This window comes from Pan troglodytes, chromosome 19, assembly GCF_028858775.2.
Source record: "Pan troglodytes isolate AG18354 chromosome 19, NHGRI_mPanTro3-v2.0_pri, whole genome shotgun sequence".
Classification (NCBI taxonomy): Eukaryota; Metazoa; Chordata; class Mammalia; order Primates; family Hominidae; genus Pan; species Pan troglodytes.
Genome location: NC_072417.2, coordinates 71,051,149 through 71,072,008, shown reverse-complemented (window position 1 = coordinate 71,072,008; position 20,860 = coordinate 71,051,149). Strand labels below are relative to the sequence as shown.

Here is a 20,860-nt window from a genome sequence, read left to right as displayed (position 1 = left end):
CAGCGTTACACTCCAGCCTGGGCGACAGAGCGAGACTCTGTCTCAAAAAAAAAAATAAATAAATAAAAAAAATAAGAGGCTGGACACGGTGGCTCATATCTGTAATCCTAGCACTTTAGCAGGCTGAGGCAGGCAGATTGCCTGAGCTCAGGAGTTCAAGACCAACCTGGGCAACATGGTGAAACCCCCGTCTCTACTAAAGTACAAAAAAATTATCCAGGTTTGGCGGCAGGCGCCTGTAGTCCCAGCTACTTGGGAAGCTGAGGCAGGAGAATCGCTTGAACCCAGGAGGCAGAAGTTGCAGTGAGCCGAGATCGCGCCACTACACTCCAGCCTGGGTGACAGAGTGAGACTCTGTCTCAAAAACGAAAAGAGTGGAAGCTGTGGGGGCCAAGGGTTTCTGTGAAGGAATAGGCTTGGGAAATAATCATTGTAGCACTCACAGAGGGGTCGGACCTTTTCCAAGTACTTCACATGGATTAGCTCGTTGAATCCTCACAGGACCTATGAGATATTATACCAATTTTTCAGGTGAAGAAATAGAGACATAAGAGACATCAAGAGTTTAAATAACTTGCCCAAGATCACATGGCTAGAAAGTGGCAGAGCCAGGATTTGAATTCAGGAAGTCTGGCTGCAGGCCCACACCCTTAGAGAAACTGTCAGGGCTGGGTGTGGTAGTTCATGCCTGTAATCCTAGCACTTTGAGAGACTGAGGTTGGCAGATCACTTGAGCTCAAGAGTTCTAAACCAGCCTGGGCAACATGGTGAAACCTCATCTCTACAAAAATTAGCTAGGCGTGGTGGCATGTATCTGTAGTCCCAGCTACTCAGGAGGCTTAGGTGGGAGGATTGCTTGAGCCTGGGAGGCTGAGGTTGCAGTGAGCTGAAATTGCACCACTGCACTCCAGCCTCGGTGTCAGAGCCAGACCCTACCTCAAAAAAAAAAAAAAAAAAAAAAAAAGTATGTCAGAGACACCCCTACTGAGCTCGGGGGTGGTCGTGGTGGGGGAGGGTGGAGCTGGGGGGGTTGTGGGATTTGTGTCCTGCTTGAAGGGCTGCCAGTGCAATGTCCAGGCATCGTTGGAACATGCCTGGAGGGTTCAGCTTAACAGAGTCTGCTGAGAACCACTGGCCAAGTGCCAGATACTCTGCTGGGGCCCATCCTGGAGCACAAAGGTCATCAAGCCATGGCCCCTGCCTTCAAGATGCCTCCTGTCTAGTAAGGGAGACAAACATGTTAGCCTGGAATTTCAGTTTCTGTGGCAAGTGCTGCGATAAGACAAAGCACTGAGGAAGGGGGCACTTTGCCAGCCAGAAGAGGAGTTGGGGCAGGGAAGGCTTCCTGGAGGAGGGGCCGCTTGAGCTGAGTGAGGACAAGATAAAGTGGCTGCTGCCTCCTGGGCTTTTGATCTGGCATGGGAGCACATTGTTCTCCCCCTTGGTGAACTCTGAGTAGAGCTAAGTAGCGGTGTGGGTTTCAGAGAAGGGTCAGGTTTTCTGGATTCTGTAGCACCCTTGCCAGGGTGAGGCAGGAACTGGGCAGTTTGGTCAGCTTTCCTGATGCCTTTGTGGTTTTTAACAGCTGAGAAACACTGCCACCTCTTGTAATGCCTGCAGTGAACATGGTGAAGAAGACATAAAAGTCCCTTAAGAGTCATTGCTCAGAACACAGTGATTCACTCTTGTCTCTCTGCACTTAGAACCAGAGGCAAATGAATTTAAACTACAGAGGGAGGATTCAAGTAAGGTATGAGGAAGACATTCCAGATAGGATGTGAGATGTAAGAAAAGTGACTCATAGGCACAGAGGGGAATGGCCTCCCCTGAAGGTCTTCAGAAATGGGAACAAGTTTCATTTGTCTTTGTGGTTTAAGAGGTTTCTTCTGGAGACAGGAAGATGAAGTAGAGGCCCCTAGAGGTCCATGTCAGCTCGGTGATCGGAGGATAAAAGGAGCTGGAATTTTTGAGCTAGAAGATTACTTAAATCTGGCCTAACCCCTCCTTTGACTGTTGGAGTGATTGAAGAATGCCCGATAACACTGAGCAGCTCATCCATTAATGAGTGAGCCAAGGCACAAACAGAGTCTGCCCAACAGCTGGGACCCTGGCCCGCAATGTTCCTGGTCAGCGTCACCCGGGGGTGCTCACTGGGAGGGACCTACAGCTCTCGGGGATGGAGTCCAAGCCGTGTGAGGAGAGCTCAGGAAACCTGAAAGTAGTGGAGCATTTGTCTTGGTATTGGAATACAGAAAGCATCAGCCCCCATACACACAGTGTTTCTGAGAATGGCACTCTCAGTTGGAGCTAGTGGGTTATCTCCTAGATGCACCTAGAAGAGTTTTAGGCATATATATGAGGCCCTCAGTAAACTTTGTTGGATGAATGAGTAAATAACAGATAATCCAAGACTTAATTTCTCTTTGACCATACCCTTGTTGGGCCAGTGCACTTAACCCTTCTTATTCTGTTTTGCTTAAGCTGACAGTAGGCTTTTTTTCGTAATACTGCCTAGCCACAAAGAAAGGTGCCCACAAGTATGCTGGGGGCAAGGGTAAGAAGAGAAAACACAGTTTAGGATCCTTCTCAACATTTATACTTCTTTGAAGGATCATCAAGGCCTGACATTATGTTCAGTCATAATGGCTTTTGCTTTTTTTCTTTTTTATTGTTCCAAGCACAAAAGTGTTTTTATTTTTTATTATTTATTTATTTATGAGACAGGGTCTTGCGCTTTCACCCAGGCTGGAGTGCAGTGTGGTGTGATCTCAGCTCACTGCAACCTCTGCCTCCCAGTTTCAAACGATTCTTGTGTCTCAGCCTCCCGAGAAGCTGGGATTACAGACATACGCCGTCACAAACAGCTAATTTTTTTGTGTTTTTAGTAAAGATGGAGTTTCCCCATGTTGGCCTGGCTGGTCTCGAACTCCTGAGCTCAAGAGATCCACTCGCCTTAGCCTCCCAAAGTACTGGGATTACAGGTGTGAGCCACCGTGCCTGGCCCGAGCACAAAAGTAAAACGCTTCATTTTTCAAATTTACGAAAAACATGTAGTATAACAGTCTCAGCCACATTACAGCAAGATGGTTACAGGGATCTCAGAAGAGAACAAAGCTTGCTCTTGGAAGATAATCTGATTAAGAGTGAACCAAATATGAACGGATGCTGGACAATGAGTTTAAAAATAATACCGGGTGGTGAACTTTAGCTCACGGGGTGAACTGAAATAGACTTGTGCAAATAAGAGAGAAGTAGCAGCAGCAAACACGATGGCAAGAACTTTTGCTTCCTCCTCTAATCCCATGATTCCCTATTCATTAAGAAAGTATTTGATGTTAGGAGGGCACTGCAAAGCTTTTTTTTTTTTTTTTTTTCTCCTGGTGACCAGCAAGCTGGATTTGGAGCTCTGTTAAGGGGAAGCCTCTCTGTGGTCATGTAGGGTGATCAGGCTCCTGAAATGATTTCACTTTGCTCTGGTCTGAGATTAGTTTCGGTTTCAGGCTGTACCCACAGCTGGGAGAGAGCTAGTGAGCTCCAGGGAGGGTCAGCTGGGGGAGTTTCACCATTGGCTGTGTCAGCTGATGGCAAGGTGTGTGAACAGGGAACTCATGTGTTGAGCAGAGAGAGGAAGAAGATGCGTCCGAGATGGAGTTGGGGAAGGCAGCACTTGCGTGTTTGTGTGTCCAGAGACCGGGCTGGTGATGATGAGCAGGAGGGAGCGTATGAAGATATCAGATGTGCAAAGGACAAAACCCCCACCCAATTACAGGACCACTGAGCCTCGGGCTAGGGAAGTCTTAAAACAGATTGCCTGGGCCGGGTGGATTTTCCCTGAGCAGGTGTACACCTGAAAGGAAAGCAAGTGTGAGCATGCCACAGAGTCAACATACTTCTTGTACTGGCATTCTTAAGATCAGCCTCTACGGTGCAGCATTTTCTTGCATATGAGTTTCCTTTAAAAAAAGAAAGTCAAATTAAAGTTTGAGAACTGATAGTTGCGAACTTGCAGACCTTTGCATGTTGGTGGATCCTCTGAGAACTTCAAGCTGTCATTTTTCCTGAGACGGCTTGAGGCCAGTCTGATTGGTTCACAGGACATCATTACCCTAGAAAATCAGCAGTTTTCCTCCCCTGACTGGTTCTGGGTGAGGCATACACAGATGTTTCCTTCCCTCAGCAGTACTAGAGCATCATTACATTTTATTTCTCAAAGTTATAAATTCATTTTATTTTGAAAAGAGAATCACTGAATTTTACAGCTGGAAAGGATTCTGAAGACTGCTTGCTTGGTTGGCTCCTGGAGGAATCTGAGGTTGTGGGTCGTTAAGTGCTTTGACAAGACCAATGGTATGTAATTAAGAATACTGAATCAGAATGCCTGTGCTTCATCCCAGCCTCTGCTAGTTGCTGCTGTGTTCTTGGGGCAAGTTACTCAATCTCTCTGAGTCTTAGTTTCCTGATCCATACAGTGGGAGTAATAATATTACCAAATGGTTTTTTGGTGTTTTTTTTTATTTTTTATTTTTGAGGTGGAGTCTTGCTCTGTCACCCACAGCCTCCACCCGCCCGGGTTCAAGTAATTCTCCTGTCTCAGCCTCCTGAGTAGCTGGGATTACAGGCGCCCTCCATTACCCCATGCCCAGCTAATTTTTGTATTTTTAGTAGAGAGAGTGTTTCACCATGTTGGCCAGGCTGGTCTCGAACTCCTGACCTCAACTGATCCGCCCACCTCAGCCTCCCACTGGGATTATAGGTATAAGCCACCACGCCCAGCCAAAATATTACATAATGATTGTTAATTACTACCAAATACTTATTAAGCCCCTAGCACAATGTTTTGCGTATTGTAAGTCCTCATTAAATGTTAGCTGCTGCTGTTATTGTTATTATTTTCATTTTGTGAAATCACACAGCTACTTAGTGGTAAAGCCAGGGCTACGATGTTAAATTCTTTTTATTCCAATTCTTTTCAGCATGGCCATAAGGAGATTTCACCACAGTCTGGAAATATGGGAAAACCTTTACGAAAATGTTTATGCGGATGTCTTCGCATGAATGTTCATAATACAGCTAGAAGAAATGGGCTTAACCTATTTATTAGATATAGTTAGACTTTGGGCATGGGGGCATATGTCTACCAAAGAATTTGTTTCCACAAATATTATTTACTAGTGTTTGAAGGTTTCCTGAATGCTAGATTGGTTGCCTCTGCTGGAAGATTGGGGTGTTTTTAGATGTTTTCATTGAAGAGTTCTTCTCAAGTTGGAAACATCCATTTCAATGAATTGTGGTGGCAAAGCAGGCTTTTGTGTGTAATGGAAATATTTCTGTAGCCTGGCTGCTATTTATCAAGGGTGAAGACAGTGCAGATGTTTTGAAAAAATATATGGGCTTGGCAGAAGTCCATGTGTCTTAGGCCATGCCTACACAAATCCATTCCCAAATGATCTGTACTGACCTTTAGCAAATCGATGACAGCCTCGGAGCCTCCCAAGGGAGCCGTTTTTGTCTGAAACATTGTTGAGGCCAGTGTGACCCCTGGCCTTGCATGGTCCTTGACACCTTTGATGGGGCGACACCCTCTCCCTAAGGCAGCTTTGGTGTGTTTTCGTGGAATATGAAGACGAATGGAAATGAATTTTGTTTGGTGAATCTTGAAAGATTCCTGGAGATACTGTCGCTCTGTAGAGATTGAAATCTGTTTTTGATGCTGATCCGTGGGACTTCTCAAATCTCCATGCCTGAAGGAGACAGTGTGTTAAAGTGTGAAATGTGTGAGTGTGCAAAGGAGTTGATGACTGGAGTTCCAGTCTTAGCTCTGCCATGTGTGGGCTGTGTCATTCTGAGCAGGTCACTTAGTTTGTTAATTTATAGTTTTCTTGAGGCTAATCTATTATTATACTCCACAACAACACATGGCTATTGACTACATATGTTAAATAGAGCTGGTAAGAATAATCTCTGTGGCACAAGATTCTTGTAATAGTCTAATAATAGCTAATGGCCAGGCGCAGTGGCTCACGCCTGTAATCCCAGCACTTTGGGAGGCCAAGGCGGGCAGATCACCTGAGGTCCGGAGTTCGAGACCAGCCTGACCAATATGGAGAAACCCTGTCTCTACTAAAAATACAAAATTAGCCGGGCGTGGTGGCGCATGCCTGTAATCCCAGCTACTCAGGAGGCTGAGGCAGGAGAATCACTTGAACCTGGGAGGCAGAGGTTGCAGTGAGCCGAGATCGCACCATTGCACACCAGCCTGTGCAACAAGAGCGAAGCTCCGTCTCAAAAAAAAAAAAAAATATATATATATAAATAAATAATAATAACTAACATTTATTGCATGCTTACTGCATATGCCAGTAAGCTTTCTAAGCATCTTGGGAATATTAATTTATGTAATCAATCCTAGATGAGACAGTAGTATCATCACTTTATGCAGGAGGAGACCGAGGCACAGAGAGGTTAAGTTAACTTGCGTAAGGTCACACTGCTAGTTAGCTGAGGAGGCAGGATCTGAGCTCCAAAGCCAGGAGGCTGAGTCCATAGATGTATTTACAAAAGTGCTTTATAACATTGTAGCGTTAGGATTCTTATTCTTTGACTGTTACTGTTCTTGTTTGACAATCCCAGGGAGGGATAAACTGAGCCTAGAGGTAGATTAAGTGTACAGATCACAGTCTTGGAAAGAATGAGGGATGGAATATATGAGAGTTTTTTTTGGAGTTCTGGGGAAACAGCTGTTTCTAAGTGTGGGGCAGAGCTGAGGAGATCTGGCAGAGATAGAGAAGGATTTTTTTTGGGGTGGATTTTTACTATCTGCTTTGAGGGTTGCATGTATGTGGATTTAAGAGCCATGTGACTCTTTCCCCTCCTATCCCATTTTATTTGGGAACTTATCTTTAAATTCCAACTCACCTCTCCCCCTGGCAGCCTTAGAAACTTAGAAAACTGCCATGGATGGTGAATTCTTGAGACATGAAAGGAAAGGTGAAGGGTGGGGTTCTTAGTGGAATTTCTTCCTTGTGGTAGCATTTCTATTAAATGCATATGGGGAATGAGCCACAGCGTGGCTTATGTTTGGTGGAGAGAGGGATGGGAACTCGGGTGACTTCCCTTTTTCTCATGAGCTGATTTAATAAGAGAATGAATCATCCTATGAGCTTTAATTCTGGAAAAGAAAGAAAGGAGAGGCAAATGAGTGAGATGGCATTTGACTGAAGCCAGAAGCCTTCCATGTCAGTCTCCTAGCGCGGGCACTAGGCTGGCACCCAGGGCCTTGGCGGTTCGTGCTAGTGGTGAGTTCCCTCCAGGGGCTTTGGGAAGGGCTCCCAGCTTCCGGTCACTGCCACTGTCACCATCAGCCCTCTCATCCTGGTAAGGCTCTGGAACCTAAGGCCTTGAAGGGAAAAGAATAGGGAGGCATGTCGTTAAAAATAGACTACTGGTAAAATTCACATATAGCAGTGATCATTTTTGTTTTTGTTTTGTTTTGAGACAGAGTCTCACTCCGTCACCCAGGCTGGAGTGCAGTGGCGCGATCTCGGCTCACTGCAAGCTCCGCCTCCCGGGTTCATGCCATTCTCCTGCCTCAGCCTCCCGAGTAGCTGGGACTACAGGCACCTGCCACCACGCCTGGCTAATTTTTTGTATTTTTAGTAGAGACGGGGTTTCACCGTGTTAGCCAGGATGATCTCGATCTCCTGACCTCGTGATCCACCCGCCTCGGCCTCCCAAAGTGCTGGGATTACAGGCGTGAGCCACAGCGCCCGGCAGCAGTGATTATTTTGAAGACATTAACATAAAAATTCATCTCATAAAACTAGACAATTTGGCCGGGTGTGGTGGCTCACGCCTGTAATACCAGCACTTTGGGAGACCAAGGCGGGTGGATCACCTGAGGTCAGGAGTTCAAGACCAGCCTGGCCAACATGGTGAAAGCCCATCTCTAGTAACAATACAAAAATTAGCTGGGTGTGGTGGTGCATGCTTGTAGTGTCAGCTACTTGGGAGGCTGAGGCAGGAGAATCACTTGAACCCAGGAGGCGGAGGTTGCAGTGAGCTGAGAGCACACCACTGTACTCCAGCCTGGGTGACAGAGCGAGACTCTGTCTCAAAAAACAAATCAAACCAAACAAACAAACGAAAAAAAACTAGACAATTCAAAAATAGTTTTTGACCTACAGGGATGTGAGTGGGCCATTCGCACCCCATGAAGGTGGCAGGTGTCCTCTCTGTGCTAATGGCTGACCTCCTGGAACATCTTAGGAAAAGTCCCGTTCTCTTTCAGGACTTCAGATGTGAGCACTCCCAGCCCAGCCAGCTCCACCTCCCAGCTGCCGGGCCCTTCTCTGAGTTTGCCGGGAGGCCGGGAGCACATCCTTTTCTAAGCCACTCTTTGTGGTCTTTCTGTGGATCACTGACCTTAATTTGGATTCTGAGCCGAGCCTGGGGTCCCCAGGGAAGTGTAAAGGCTGCCACCGAAGAAGGGGTTGCATGAGAACTCCTTCAGACCAGCCCTGCCCCCCAAGCTCAATTTAGGAACATGAATAGGGTGGTCTTGTTTTCGGACTCTGGCTTCTCCACACACATTTCCCAAAGGCTTGTTTTTTTAGACAATGTCCCTCTGTCCCCATTCACCTCGTTTTCCTTCCTGGCCCCAGCCATCAGCAGTGGCTACTGTTAATAGTTCCCATTTGTAAGAGGACTTGCTCCATGTCAAACATGCTACTTATGTAATTTAGTTTAGTCCTTATACTGACCCTAGGAGCCAGCGATTATTGTCTTTTTGGTTGTGGGAATTGAGGCTGAGGGTTAAGTAACCTGGCCAAGTAACACACACACTCACTTGGTGAGGTGTTTATTTGGTTTTGGTTTTAACCTTTTACTGTGAAAAATGTCAAACATCTACAAAAGTAGAGAGGTTAGTATAGTAACTTCCCTTTGCTGTTATGGAGAAGCCCTGGCTCCAGTTCTTCTGTGGCATACAGCAGACACCTTTGGGTGAATTAGAAGAAGGTGCTCTTCCTGTAGGTCACACAGCTTGGTAGGCAGAGTGTAGGCTGGATTTGAGCTCCATTTGCCCCTTTGGATGGGCGCGTTGTAGTGAACAGCCTGCATAACTGTATATGGCAACCCTGTCTACCTAACTTCTTATCTAGCTTTTGGCATAAAGAAAGGAGACTATACCCAGACACCAGTTCCTGACAGAATAATGACTTCTCTGCTCAGTCCTCTGCTATGTGGGATAGGGGGAGAAAAGCTCAGTCATGGGGGACTTTTCCAGTTAAAATGAAACAGGGAGATGATTCCCAGAGGAGACATTTCTGCTGCAGACGAGGGTGGGGAAGATGAGCGGTGTCTTTTGCTGCTTCTGTTTTCCATCAGCCACCTGCTGTCTTGATGACTCCTCCTTGATGCCTTCTCCCGTGTGTCTGTGCCCAGAGCAAGGGAAGCACTTGTCTACAGCCACACGGCTGGCAGGAGTAGAGTTGGTAGAGCCTTGGGTGTGAAAGCCTGGTGTGAACTCACTCTTGGCTGCCACCCTCCTGGAGTCACTAGGACAAGCTGTCTTTGCCTCCTGGCAGCTTAGCTTCTCTGGGGCTCAGGTTAGCCAGGGGCTGCGTGGGAGTTCTGCTTTGCACCTGTAGAACTGTTTCTTTTAGTCCCAAGTGGGGCTTATGAGTCACCAGATAGGGTGCTTCCTAAGGGTAGTTATTGTATTTTTAAAAAAACTACTGTGCCCTTGATTATACCCATGACAGCACCTGGCACTGTTGCTCCAGAAATATTTGTTAAACAGATGAATGTTAAACAAATGAATGCAGCATCCTGCTGAAGGGCCCAGGCTGAAAAATTCCTGTGCTTTAGTCAGGAGAGGCTGGATTATGCTGCAGGAATAATCAAATCCTGACATCCCAGGGGCTTGACACCATCTAGGTTTATTTTTTGCTCATGGAAAGTCTTGTAGGTCAGGCAGTGCACCTCCATCTGTAGCCACATCATCTGGAATATAGGGCCTTCAAGGTTACTGCGGGAGGGGAGGAGAGAGATGGAGGAAACTGACACCTGTTACTTCCATTCACATTGTCCAGAGCTGGTCACATGGGGCCGACCTCACTGCAAGGAAGGCTGGCAAATGTAGAGGAGAGAAGAGCTGTCTTTGCCGATCTAAAGGAGAGGATTTTGAATTTCTTGTTTCCAGCTTCAGTCCATTGGAGTGCCTCTGGCTGAATCGCTTACTGTGCCACCATTTTTTTTTTTTTTAAACACTGACAGAAATGGAATACCTGCCACTTCCTTTAATCCAGGGAAGGAGGCATGGGATGGCACTGAAGAAGAGTCACATGGCAGGGTTTTTAACGGCTCCTTTATTACATGTTGACTATATGATGTTGATTTAGTCACCTCTAGAGCCTCTTTCCTCATCTGTACAGGGAGGATAGTGATGCCAGCTTGTCTCTCAGTTCAGACTCTACTGAAGGCAAGTAACAGAAACCAGCTTGAGCTATTTGAAGCCATAGGGGAATTGAAGACTCAAAGGAGGAAGTACCTGGTCTCCCAAGTGCCGGGTGTGTGTGGGGGTGTGGTGGGGGTGGCCGACGCAGCTGTTCTCAGTGAGTCTGCATGGTGCACCTGCAGGACGCCGCTGCTGCTGTGGATGTGCAACAGGTGGTATGGCCCCTCAGCTCCCAAATACACCCATCCGCTTTCCAGTAACCCTTAGTTACTGAATGGTGTCTGAACCTTGATGTGAACTCCTGAGGAGAGAGTCTGATGGGCTCGTGTGGATCAGCTATCTACCACTGGGCCAGTCAGCTGGGGCCAGGAGGGCATGATCACGCAGCACCAGGGGGTGGGAGCTTTCCCCTGTGAATGGGAGTAGAGGCGGTCCTCACAGGAGGGATATGAGCTGGCCAGACATCTCCAAAAGCTGTTCAGGTCAGGCGAAATGGTTCACGCCTGTAATGTCAGCACTCTGGGGGGCCAAGGTGGGAGGATCACTTGAGGTCAGGAGTTCGAGACCAGCCTGGGCAACATAGTGAGACCCCCCCCCCATCTCTACACATAATTTGAAAAATTAGCTGGGCGTGGTGGTGTGTGCCTGTAGTCCCAGCTACTTGGGAGGCTGAGGTGGGAGGATCACCTGAGCCCAGGAGTTCAAGGCTGCGGTGAGCCGGGATTGTTCCACTGCACTCCAGTCTTCACCCAGACTGAGATCTCGTCTCAAAAAAATAAAAAGCTAGACCGGGCGTGGTGGCTCATGCCTGCAATCCCAGCACTTTGGGGGACCAAGGCGGGCAGATCACTTGAGGTCAGGAGTTCAAGATCAGCCTGGCCAACAAGGTGAAAGCCCGTCTCTACTAAAATACAAAAATTAGCCAGGCGTGGTGTCACACTCCTGTAGTCCCAGCTACTCCGGAGGCTGAGGCAGGAGAATCGCTTGAACCCAGAAGGTGGAGGTTGCAGTGAGCCAGGATCATGCCACTGAACTCCTGCTTGGGTGACAGAGTGAGACTCCTTCTCAAAAAAAAAAAAAAAAAAAAAAAAAAAAGGCCGGGCACAGTGGCTCGTGCCTGTAATCCCAGCATTTTGGGAGGCTGAGGCAGGCAGATCACCTGAGGTCAGAAGTTCGAGACCAGCCTGACCAACATGGAAAAACCCCATCTCTACTAAAAATATAAAATTAGCCGGGCGTGGTGGCACATGCCTGTAATCCCAGCTACTTAGGAGGCTGAGGCAGGAGAATCGCTCAAACCCGGGAGGCAGAGGTTGCGCTGAGCTGGGATAGCGCCACTGCACTCCAGCCTGTGCAACAAGAGCAAAACTCTGTCTTAAAAATAAATAAATAAATAAATAATAAATAAAATTAAAAAATAAAATAAAAAGCTGTTGTCCATGTTTAGCTGGTTCAGGGTTGCTGAGCTGGCTGGGTAATGTCTGTAAGAACACTGAGAACTATCAGGTATTGCATACGTGTGCTCTGGTATGGTGGTGCCAGCTCTCTCATTAGGAATCATGGAGATTGTACTGCCCTAAAGGGGCATGGGAAGGATTATAACGCTGTGAGGGAGAATTTAAAAGTCTTGGTGGAGGCAGGCGAGCTGTTTGTTGGAAGGCCATGGAGCAGGGATGGGAGGGAGTGGTCAGGGCCGGGGCCAGCATAGGGCATTGCTGGGGTTAAGCTAGGTTTATAGGGTGTTAGGCCATGACATCATAAACCAGAGAGTAAACGTGTATTTATCACCTGCGTAAATACAGATGCTTCTACACTTGAAACTGTGTAATGGAGAAAGGATGTTAGGCCGGATATGGCACTTTGGTCCCTAGACCAAAGTCCTTGTCCCCAGACTGTCTCAACTGGCTGTGTGCCTGTGACTCTGGGCTTGAGGATCCTGTGTGTGTGCAGCATGTGTCCATATAGCATGGGAGTTAAGGCCTGAAGACTGGGATTAGGCAGCTGGCTTTGAGTCTTGTTCTTCACTCTCTGTGTGACTTAGGCAGATTATAACAAATTTTTTATTACAATTATTTTATTTTATTTTTTGGCTTCTCATGCTTATTTCCTACCTAGGCAGAATTTTAGATTTATTTTTTAGTTTTTCTTGAGACAAGGTCTCTCTCTGTCGTCCCAGCTGGAGTGCAGTAGCACCATCACAGCTCACTGAAGCCTGGATCCCCTGGGCTCAAGGGGTTTTCCCACCTCAGCTTCCCTGAATAGCTGGGACTACAGGCACTCACCACCATGCCTGACTAATTTTAAAAATTATTTGTAGAGATAGGGTCTTGCTATGTTGCCCAGGCTGGTGATCCTACCAATCTCCTAAAGTGTTGAGATTATAGGCAGGAGCCACTGTGCTCAGCCTCTAGGCAGATTTTTTTCTTTTTCTGTTTTTTTTTTTTTTGAGACAGGGTCTCACTTTGTCACCCAGGCTGGAGTGCAGTGGCACAATCTCGGCTTACTGCAACCTAGACCTCCCAGGTTCAAGCATCCTCCTGCCTCAGCCTCCTGAGTAGCTGGGACTACCGGTGCATGCTGCCACACCTCACTAATTTTTGTATTTTTTGTAGAGATGAGATTTCACCATGTTTCCCAGGCTGGTCTTGAACCCCTGGGCTCAAGTGATCCTCCCAACTTGGCTTCCCAAAGTGTTGGGATGACAGGTGTGAGCCACCGCGCCAGGCCTCTGGGCAGATTTCTAAACCTCCCTGAGTTTTAGATTCCTCATTTGTGAAATGAGGATATCCATAGTACCTGCTTTGTGTGGTTACTGTGAGGATCACATGAAATGAATGTGCAATCAAATGTTAACTAATATTATTAATAGAAGCTGAGGCCAGGCTGATTCCAGGGAACCACGGCAGAGTGCCCAGGCCCTTTAAGAGTAAGAATGAGGGCTGGGTGCGGTGGCTCACACCTGTAATCCCAGCACTTTGGGAGGCCAAGGTGGGCGGATCACGAGGTCAAAAGATGGAGACCATCCTGGCCAACATGGTGAAACCCTGTCTCTACTAAAAATACAAAAATTAGCTGGGCGTGGTAGTGTGTGCCTGTAGTTCCAGCTACTTCGGAGGCTGAGGCAGGAGAATCGCTTGAACCCAGGAGGCGGAGGTTTCAGTGAGCCGAGATCACACCACTGTACTCCAGCGTGGTGACACAGCGAGACTCCGTTTCAAAAAAAAAAAAAAAAAGTGTGAATGAACACGGAGGGCTGTGTGGGGGCGGGATGGGCTGGGGGTGCAGGAAGAAGCCCTGAGAAAGGATAGATAGGAGGCTAGAGGAGCAGTGCGCAGGAGAGTGGAGCTGCTGACAGAGGTGGATCTGAGCCTCACCCGGGTTGCGGCTCAGGTCTTTCTATTAATCCAGTTCTGCCAGCGCAGTAGTGCCATGCTCTGTGGAAACAGCCCTGGAGCCAGCACTGCCTCCTCTCCTCCCGCTGCCCATCTGCATCCCAGCCACTGTCCCTGAGGCCTCAAGATGTGTTGAACCTTAGGGATGAGTCTGCAGAATCCTAGAAGTTGGGTGCCTCCTTCCCTGCCATCCTGGGCTGGGGGCTTGAGAGGCACCTGGTTGTGAGGGCTGGGATTAGAGTGCTTCCATTGCGAAACTGTGGAGCCTGGAGAGTTAAAAAATAAATGAAGAAGCTCTGACCACAGAGCAATTTGAGGGCTGAATTATTTAGAGCCTCTGCTCCCTCTGGCTTCTCCTGGGGAAGGGCCAAAGGAGGAATGTGGAGCCAGGGAGGGCTGAGCTTCCCTGGCCAGGCTTGTGCACTCAGGGGCCCTGGGAGTCCACACTGTCCTGCCATGTCCTCAGCCGCTTTTGTCCTTGGGTCACAAGGCCTCTGTGGTTTCCCGCAGCCCACAGGGCCTGACAGATTCAGGTTGAGGCTGAGAGGAGAGACCCTCCCTTTCCTCTTTGCCCTGCTCCTGGTCTGGCCTCCCCTGATGCTGCTTGGCTCCAGGACATAGCGATAATGAATGACATAAATAAGTCATTCTCATTAGCAGCGGGTGGGTCACTGGCCCAGGAGACAGGACAGCAGCAGCGGAGGTGGGTGTGGACAGGGCTGGTCAAGTCCCCTGGTCTTTCTCTCAGGAGCCCCAGAGGGAGGCTTAATCCTCTTTCAGTCTCTCCAGGATTATGTTTTCAGCTTGGGGGACTTGATGAAAATCCATGCTTCCAGCAGTCAAGGGGGCCCAGGAGAGGGGTGCCAGTAGGGTCCCCTAGGAAGGAATTGGGGTGGGACGGCCAGGCGCTGAGGCTGCTCCAGGCGGGCCTGGCCCGCCAAGGTGGACCGTGGCCATGGCAACCCCTGGCTGCACCCGGGGTAAACACAGGCTTTCAAAGGGGGCCTTGTTTTGTTCCCTGTGGAAGCCTTTCAGTTCCAGCCTGCTGGGGCTTTTCAAACCTCGGGAGGAAAGGGAGGGCAGCGGGGATGGGGCGGGCCTGGCTATGAGGAAATGTCACTCCTGGACCCCCTTCACCCCGGCCCCAGGCATATTTCCTGGAGGCCCCAGTTTCTAAAGCTCCTGCTTCTGGAGAATGAAAAGAAGAGTAAGCACCAGGAATGTGTCCAGTCTCTAGGCAACAGGGTGTGTGTGTGTGTGTGTGTGTGTGTGTGTGTGTGTGTGTGTGTGTGTCTAATGGAAGGGAGGGAAGCTTAAAAAAAAAATCACTGTCACGCTGGTCACTCAGGATGGAAGCCTTCACTGCTCTACACTGATTTCAGCAAGCCAGCCAGGGCTGCCTGAAGCAGATCTTTAAGGATTGCTCATCCTGTTGTCATGGAATATCAAATAAGTAAAATCTCAGAGAAAACACTAAACCATTCATTAAATGTAAGGTAAACACATTGGCAATTTGCATTCTTGTGTATTAGCCAGTGAGTTTTAGTAAGAAAGCTGATTGCGAGCACTTGAATAGCCTTTGCTGTCTTGGGGAGCTTGGTCCCTGGATTCTATCCCCATCATTTTGTCTGTGAGCTTAACCCAAGTATAAAAATGGGGAACGGGCTGGGTGTGGTGGCTCATGCCTGTAATCCCAGCACTTTGGGAGGCTGAGGCAGGTGGATCACCTGAGCTCAGGAGTTCGAGACCAGCCTGAGCAACATGGCGAAACCCTGTCTCTATTAAAAATACAAAAATTAGCTGGGCATGGTGGGGCATGCCTGTAATCCCAGCTGCTCGGGAGGCTGAGGCATGAGAATTGTTTGAATCTGGGAGGTAGAGGCTGCAGTGAGCCGAAATCACGCCACTGCATGCCAGCCTGGGCAACAGAGTGAGATTCTGTCTCAAAAAAACAATCGGGAAGGATGGCATGTCTGCCCCTCTAAGTATTCTCTATATATCTGTTAAGGAATGAGTAGATAACAAATGCACTTCCACTTCTTAAAAAAGATAGGGGTTCATATCCAAATATTGTCTTTCCTTTTTTTTTTTTTTTTTTAGAGAGACAGGGTCTTGCTATATTGCCTAGGCTGGAGTACAGTGTCACAGTAATGGCTCACTATAACCTGGAATTTGTGGGCTCAAGCTATACCCCTGCCTCAGCCTCCCAAGTAGCTGAGACTACAGGTGTGCACCACCATATCCGGCTATTTTTATTTTTATTTTTGAGATGGAGTCTTGCTCTGTTTCCCAGGCTGGAGTGCAGTGGTGTGATCTTGGCTCACTGCAACCTCCGACTCCTGGGTTCAAGCAATTCTCCTGCCTCAGCCTCCCGAGTAGCTGGGACTATAGGCACGTGTCACCACGCCTGGCTAATTTTTGTATTTTTAGTAGAGACGGGCTTTCACCATACTAGCCAGGCTGGTCTTGAATTCCTGACCTCATGATCCTCCTGCCTTGGCCTCCCAAAGTGTTGGGATTAGAGGTGTGAGCCACCGCACCTGGCCTTTATTTTTATATTGTAGAGAAGAGGTCTCACTATGTTGCCCAGCCCAGGCTGGTCTCAAACTCCTGGGCTCAAGCAGTCCTCCCACCTTGGCTTTAAATATTCTTTCTTGACACTGCATTCCTCTTTGCCTTGTCTGAAGAGGTGGTGAGCAGGATGAGGAGGGGAGCAGGAGGCAGACATGACTGCATCTGTTAACACTGGGCTGGCCTCTCTCAGCCAGGTCCCCAGATGCTCCTGGGGAGTCTTGAAGGAGGTGTAGGGAGAAAGATCCCAGCCCATAAGTCGGGCTCCAAATAGAGCTGTTCTGGGCCTGTGTTCATTTGTTCTCGAGTCACTGTCGGCCTGGGGAATGCAGCATCCGATCTGGTAGACTAGAGTTTACTGCTGAAGACCCCAGCTTCATGCCTTCCAGTCTGGCCGGGAGAGGTGGGGCTGAGGAAGTATGAGTATACCTAGCCCTGCATCCCTGCAACTCAGCAAGCTTTCCCCACAGCTGGCAGAGAGCAGTCTCGTTCCAAGGCTAGATCAGGTGGCTGGGTCCTCCTGGATTCCCATCTCTTCTGTCCCTTCCTCCCTTTGCAAATTCTCCCTTGTCATATGCTGTTGAACTGGGGGAGATGAAAGTGGCTTCTTCATCTGAAATTGGGGTGGAGGGGGGCTCATGAACTTGCCCAGCTTTTTTGATTAGTATAAAATAAGAGGCACTGCATACAGCTTTGTGGAGACAGGGAAAAAGAAGATATGGTTCCTGCTTCTGGAGAGATTTGGTCTAATGGAGGAACCGACCAACATGTTAGAACATCAAGGCTATATAAAGTTACAGACATTGTTGTTTACTTGTAGAATCTTAGACTGGCTAAGAGATCCAAAATGTCCAGAGCAGCTCTGTTCAGTGGTTCTCCCCCTTGCTGCCCGTGAGGCTGTCTGATTCTGCTAGTGCTGGGTGGGGCCCAGGCAGGGGTAAATTTTATACATTGCCCAGGTGTTTCTATTGGGCAGCCAGGGTTGAGAACCATCTATCTAGTGCAGTGGTTCACAAGTGGGGATGATCTGGCCCCCCAGGAGACATTGGCAGTGTTACAACTGGGGGTGATGTTGCTACTGGCATTTGTGGGTAGAGGCCAGGGATGCTGCTAAACATCTTCCAATATACAGGACAGCCCCTTACTCTCTAGCGCAAATGTCAGTAGTGCCTAAGGTTGAGAACCCTTGCTCTAGCGCCTGGACCAGACTTTTTTTTTTTTTTTTTTTTTAAGACAGAGTTTTGCTCTTGTTGCCCAGGCCAGAGTGCAGTTGCGCAATCTCGGCTCACTGGGTTCAAGCAATTCTCCTGCCTCAGCCTCCCAAGTAGCTGGGATTACAGGAGCCTGCCACCATGCGCAGCTAATTTTTGTATGTTTAGTAGAGATGGGGTTTCACCATGTTGGCCAGGCTGATCTGGAACTCCTGACCTCAAATGATCCAACCACCTTGGCCCTCCAACAGACTTTTTTTTTTTTTTTTTTTTTTTGAGACAGAGTCTTGCTCTGTCACCCAGGCTGGATGCAGTGGCGTGATCTCTGCTCACTGCAAGCTCTGCCTCCTGGGTTCACAACATTCTCCTGCCTCAGCCTCCCGAGTAACTGGGACTACAGCACCCACTGCCATGCCCGGCTAATTTTTTTTGTATTTTTAGTGGAGACGGGGTTTCACCATGTTAGCCAGGATGGTCTCGATCTCCTGACCTCGTGATTTGCCCATCTCGGCCTCCCGAAGTGCTGGGATTACAGGCATTGGCCTTTTTTTTTTTTTTTTTTTTTTTGAGACAGTGTCACTTTGTTGCCCAGGCTGGAGTGCTGTCGTGCGATCTCGGCTCACTGCAACCTCCACCTCCCGGGTTCAAGAGATTCTTGTGCCTCAGCCTTCCGAGTAGCTGGGATTACAGGCATGCACCACGACACCCAGCTATTTTGTGTGTGTGTGTGTTTTTAGTGGAGACGGGATTTCACCGTGTTGGCCAGGCTGGTTTCGAACTCCTAACATCAGGCGATGTGCCTGCCTTGGACTGCCAAAGTGCTGGGATTACAGGCATGAGCTACCACTCCCAGCCTAGAGATACGTTTTAAGCAGAATTCTGAGAGAGGGAAGGACACATGTGGGTGAGAGGAGCAGGGTGGGGGCATCGTGTAGGGAAGCAGCACATGGCAGGGTTTGGAGGTAGGAGAATACGATTTGGTTTTTGCAAAGGAGAAAGAGGCTCGTGGTTTCACGGGAGTCCTCTGCAATCCAGAGGAGGCTTTTCAGCCGGATCCTCCCTGGATTCGGGATTGTGTCTTATTGAGCCACCTTTGGTTGGGACAGGAAGTCCCTCTGACTGTGTTCCTTTGTGTGTTCCTAACCCTCAGGCCTTTCTTGGCCCTGTGTGAGTAAAGAGAAGGAGATCTGTCAGCCACCATCAACTTGAATACCCAGTCCCACCCTCGGACTGGCTTTCCCTGAGTCCGTGCATATGTGAGAGCTTCTGCCCAGGAACTCTCTTTCCCCCCACTGCAGGAACAGCAGTGCCCTTTGACTTAGTTAATGCCCTCATGACCCCTTTTTTGCTTATTCCCCACTTCTTTAGAGGAGGGTAAGGAGAAGGCCCCAGCCTGTGCCTCTATGCCCATTTCCGGACAGTGCCCGGCATGTGGCAGTGGCTTCATCAGTGTTTTTGAATGAATGAGCGACTGCCCGGAATGAATGGGAGATCTGGGTTTTTTCCTGCGAATTGTACCTCTCCCCCTTTTTTTGTTTGTTTTTTTTTTCTTTCTTTCATTTTTTTTTTTTTTTGAGACAGGATGTCACTTAGTCACCCAGGCTGGAGTGTGAACACAGCTCACTGCAGCCTCGACTTCCCAGGCTCAGACGATCCCACACTTCAGCCCCCAAGTAACTGAGATTATAGGTGTGTGCCACCACCTCCAGCTAATTTTTGTATTTTTTGTAGAGACACTGTTTTGCCATGTTGCCCAGACTGGTCTCGAACTCCTGAGCTCGAGTAATCTGCCTGTCTCAGCTTCCTTAAGTGCTGGGATTACAGACAGGAGCCACCACACCCGGCCAGCCCCTTTAATAAGTCATTCAGTCCTTGTGCCAGAAATGGAACTAGGAGAGACTGAGGTTGGCACTAAGGAAGAAGGTCTTTAGTGTCAAGAATTTCCAGGGAGTAGAGCAGGTCATGAGAAGGTTACCTGCAGGAAATGGGGACCATTTCCCCTTTGGAGTTGGACTGTTTGTGGCTCTTTCTGGCTACAGGAGCGGTCACAGAGGGGTCATTTCTGCCCTCCTGTGTTGGCCACAGCACATCCCTTCCTCCGAGACTTCCAGCTCTTAGATTTCTCAGCTTTCACGATAGATGTGGATATCTTCTTTTTAAGAAGTAGAAAGTGCTGTCCAAACACATGTGTGTAGTGATTCTCCCAGGCCATCACTGTCGGAGACCCAGCTTCAGTCTGGCTTGAGCAGAACCAAAGAAGTGGGCACAGTTTTCTCAAAATGCTCCCTCCTCTTGCTGTGGTTGTGGGTAGCGTTCCTCGCAATGTTTGCAAATGCTTCTGAGCTGCTTTTCTCTGCCTTCTGTTAAACCCCTGGGACGGAGAGGGCTTTGGTTTCTGACTCAGGATAAAAGGGCCCCTGGGCATCCCAGACTCAGCCTGAGTTGGGGAAAGGTGTTTGTAAGGGCTACCTTCTGGCCTCCTCACAGCCAGTGCTAACTGGTGAGCCTTTGCTGGAGTCTGACTTGTTTGCCAGGTGGAGTTCACAGCATCAGCCTCGTTGGCTCTGGTCTGCTTGTGCTTGCTACCCAAAGTCAGGTCCCTAGACCAGCAGCACTGACATCACCTGGTTAGAAATGGAGAATCACGGGCCCCACCTTGAACTTCCTGAATCTATCTACATTTTAACAAGGTCCCCAGTGGTTCGTGTGCACATTAAAGTCTGAGAAGTGGCCGGGCGCAGTGGCTCACGCCTGTAATCCCAGCACTTTGGGAGGCTGAGGCGGGTGGATCACCTGAGGGCAGGAGTTCGATACCAGCCCGACAAACATGGTGAAACCCTGTCTCTACTAAATACAAAAAAAATTTGCTGGGCGTGGTGGCGCCTGCCTGTAATCCCAGCTACTCGGGAGGCTGAGGCAGGAGAATTGCTTGAACCTGGGAGGTGGAGGTTGCAGTGAGCCAAGATCGCGCCACTGCATTCCAGCCTGGGCAACAAGAGCGAAACTCCATCTCAAAAAAGAAAAAGAGAGAGAGAGACAGACTGAGAAGCGCTGTGCTAGAAGACTTTGGATGCTGCAGGGACAGCTGGGGACGTGCTGAACCTTGTTTGAGTGTCTTGTATGACCCGTCTTTGCAGTGCTTTAAAACAGTGCTTCTCAAAGTATCTGAGGTGAAGGACAATATGCTCTATTCCTTAGTTCAGGAACCGATGAGCATGACCAGTCTGAGC

At 48.6% G+C, this 20,860-nt stretch overlaps 1 protein-coding gene across 4 annotated transcripts in view; it reads left to right on the top strand.

Annotated features, from left to right (window-relative positions):
* CUEDC1 (CUE domain containing 1) overlaps positions 1 to 20,860 on the top strand; it is a 93,920-nt gene that overhangs the window by 4,877 nt on the left and 68,183 nt on the right. The window contains exon 1 of one of the 4 annotated variants that reach the window (XM_054671470.2): positions 3,424 to 4,347. The exons of the other annotated variants lie outside the window; for them this stretch is intronic. The gene's annotated coding sequence lies outside the window, so the exon portion shown is untranslated. Of the gene's footprint in view, positions 1 to 3,423; positions 4,348 to 20,860 lie in introns of those variants that run through there. 4 annotated transcript variants of the gene reach the window in all.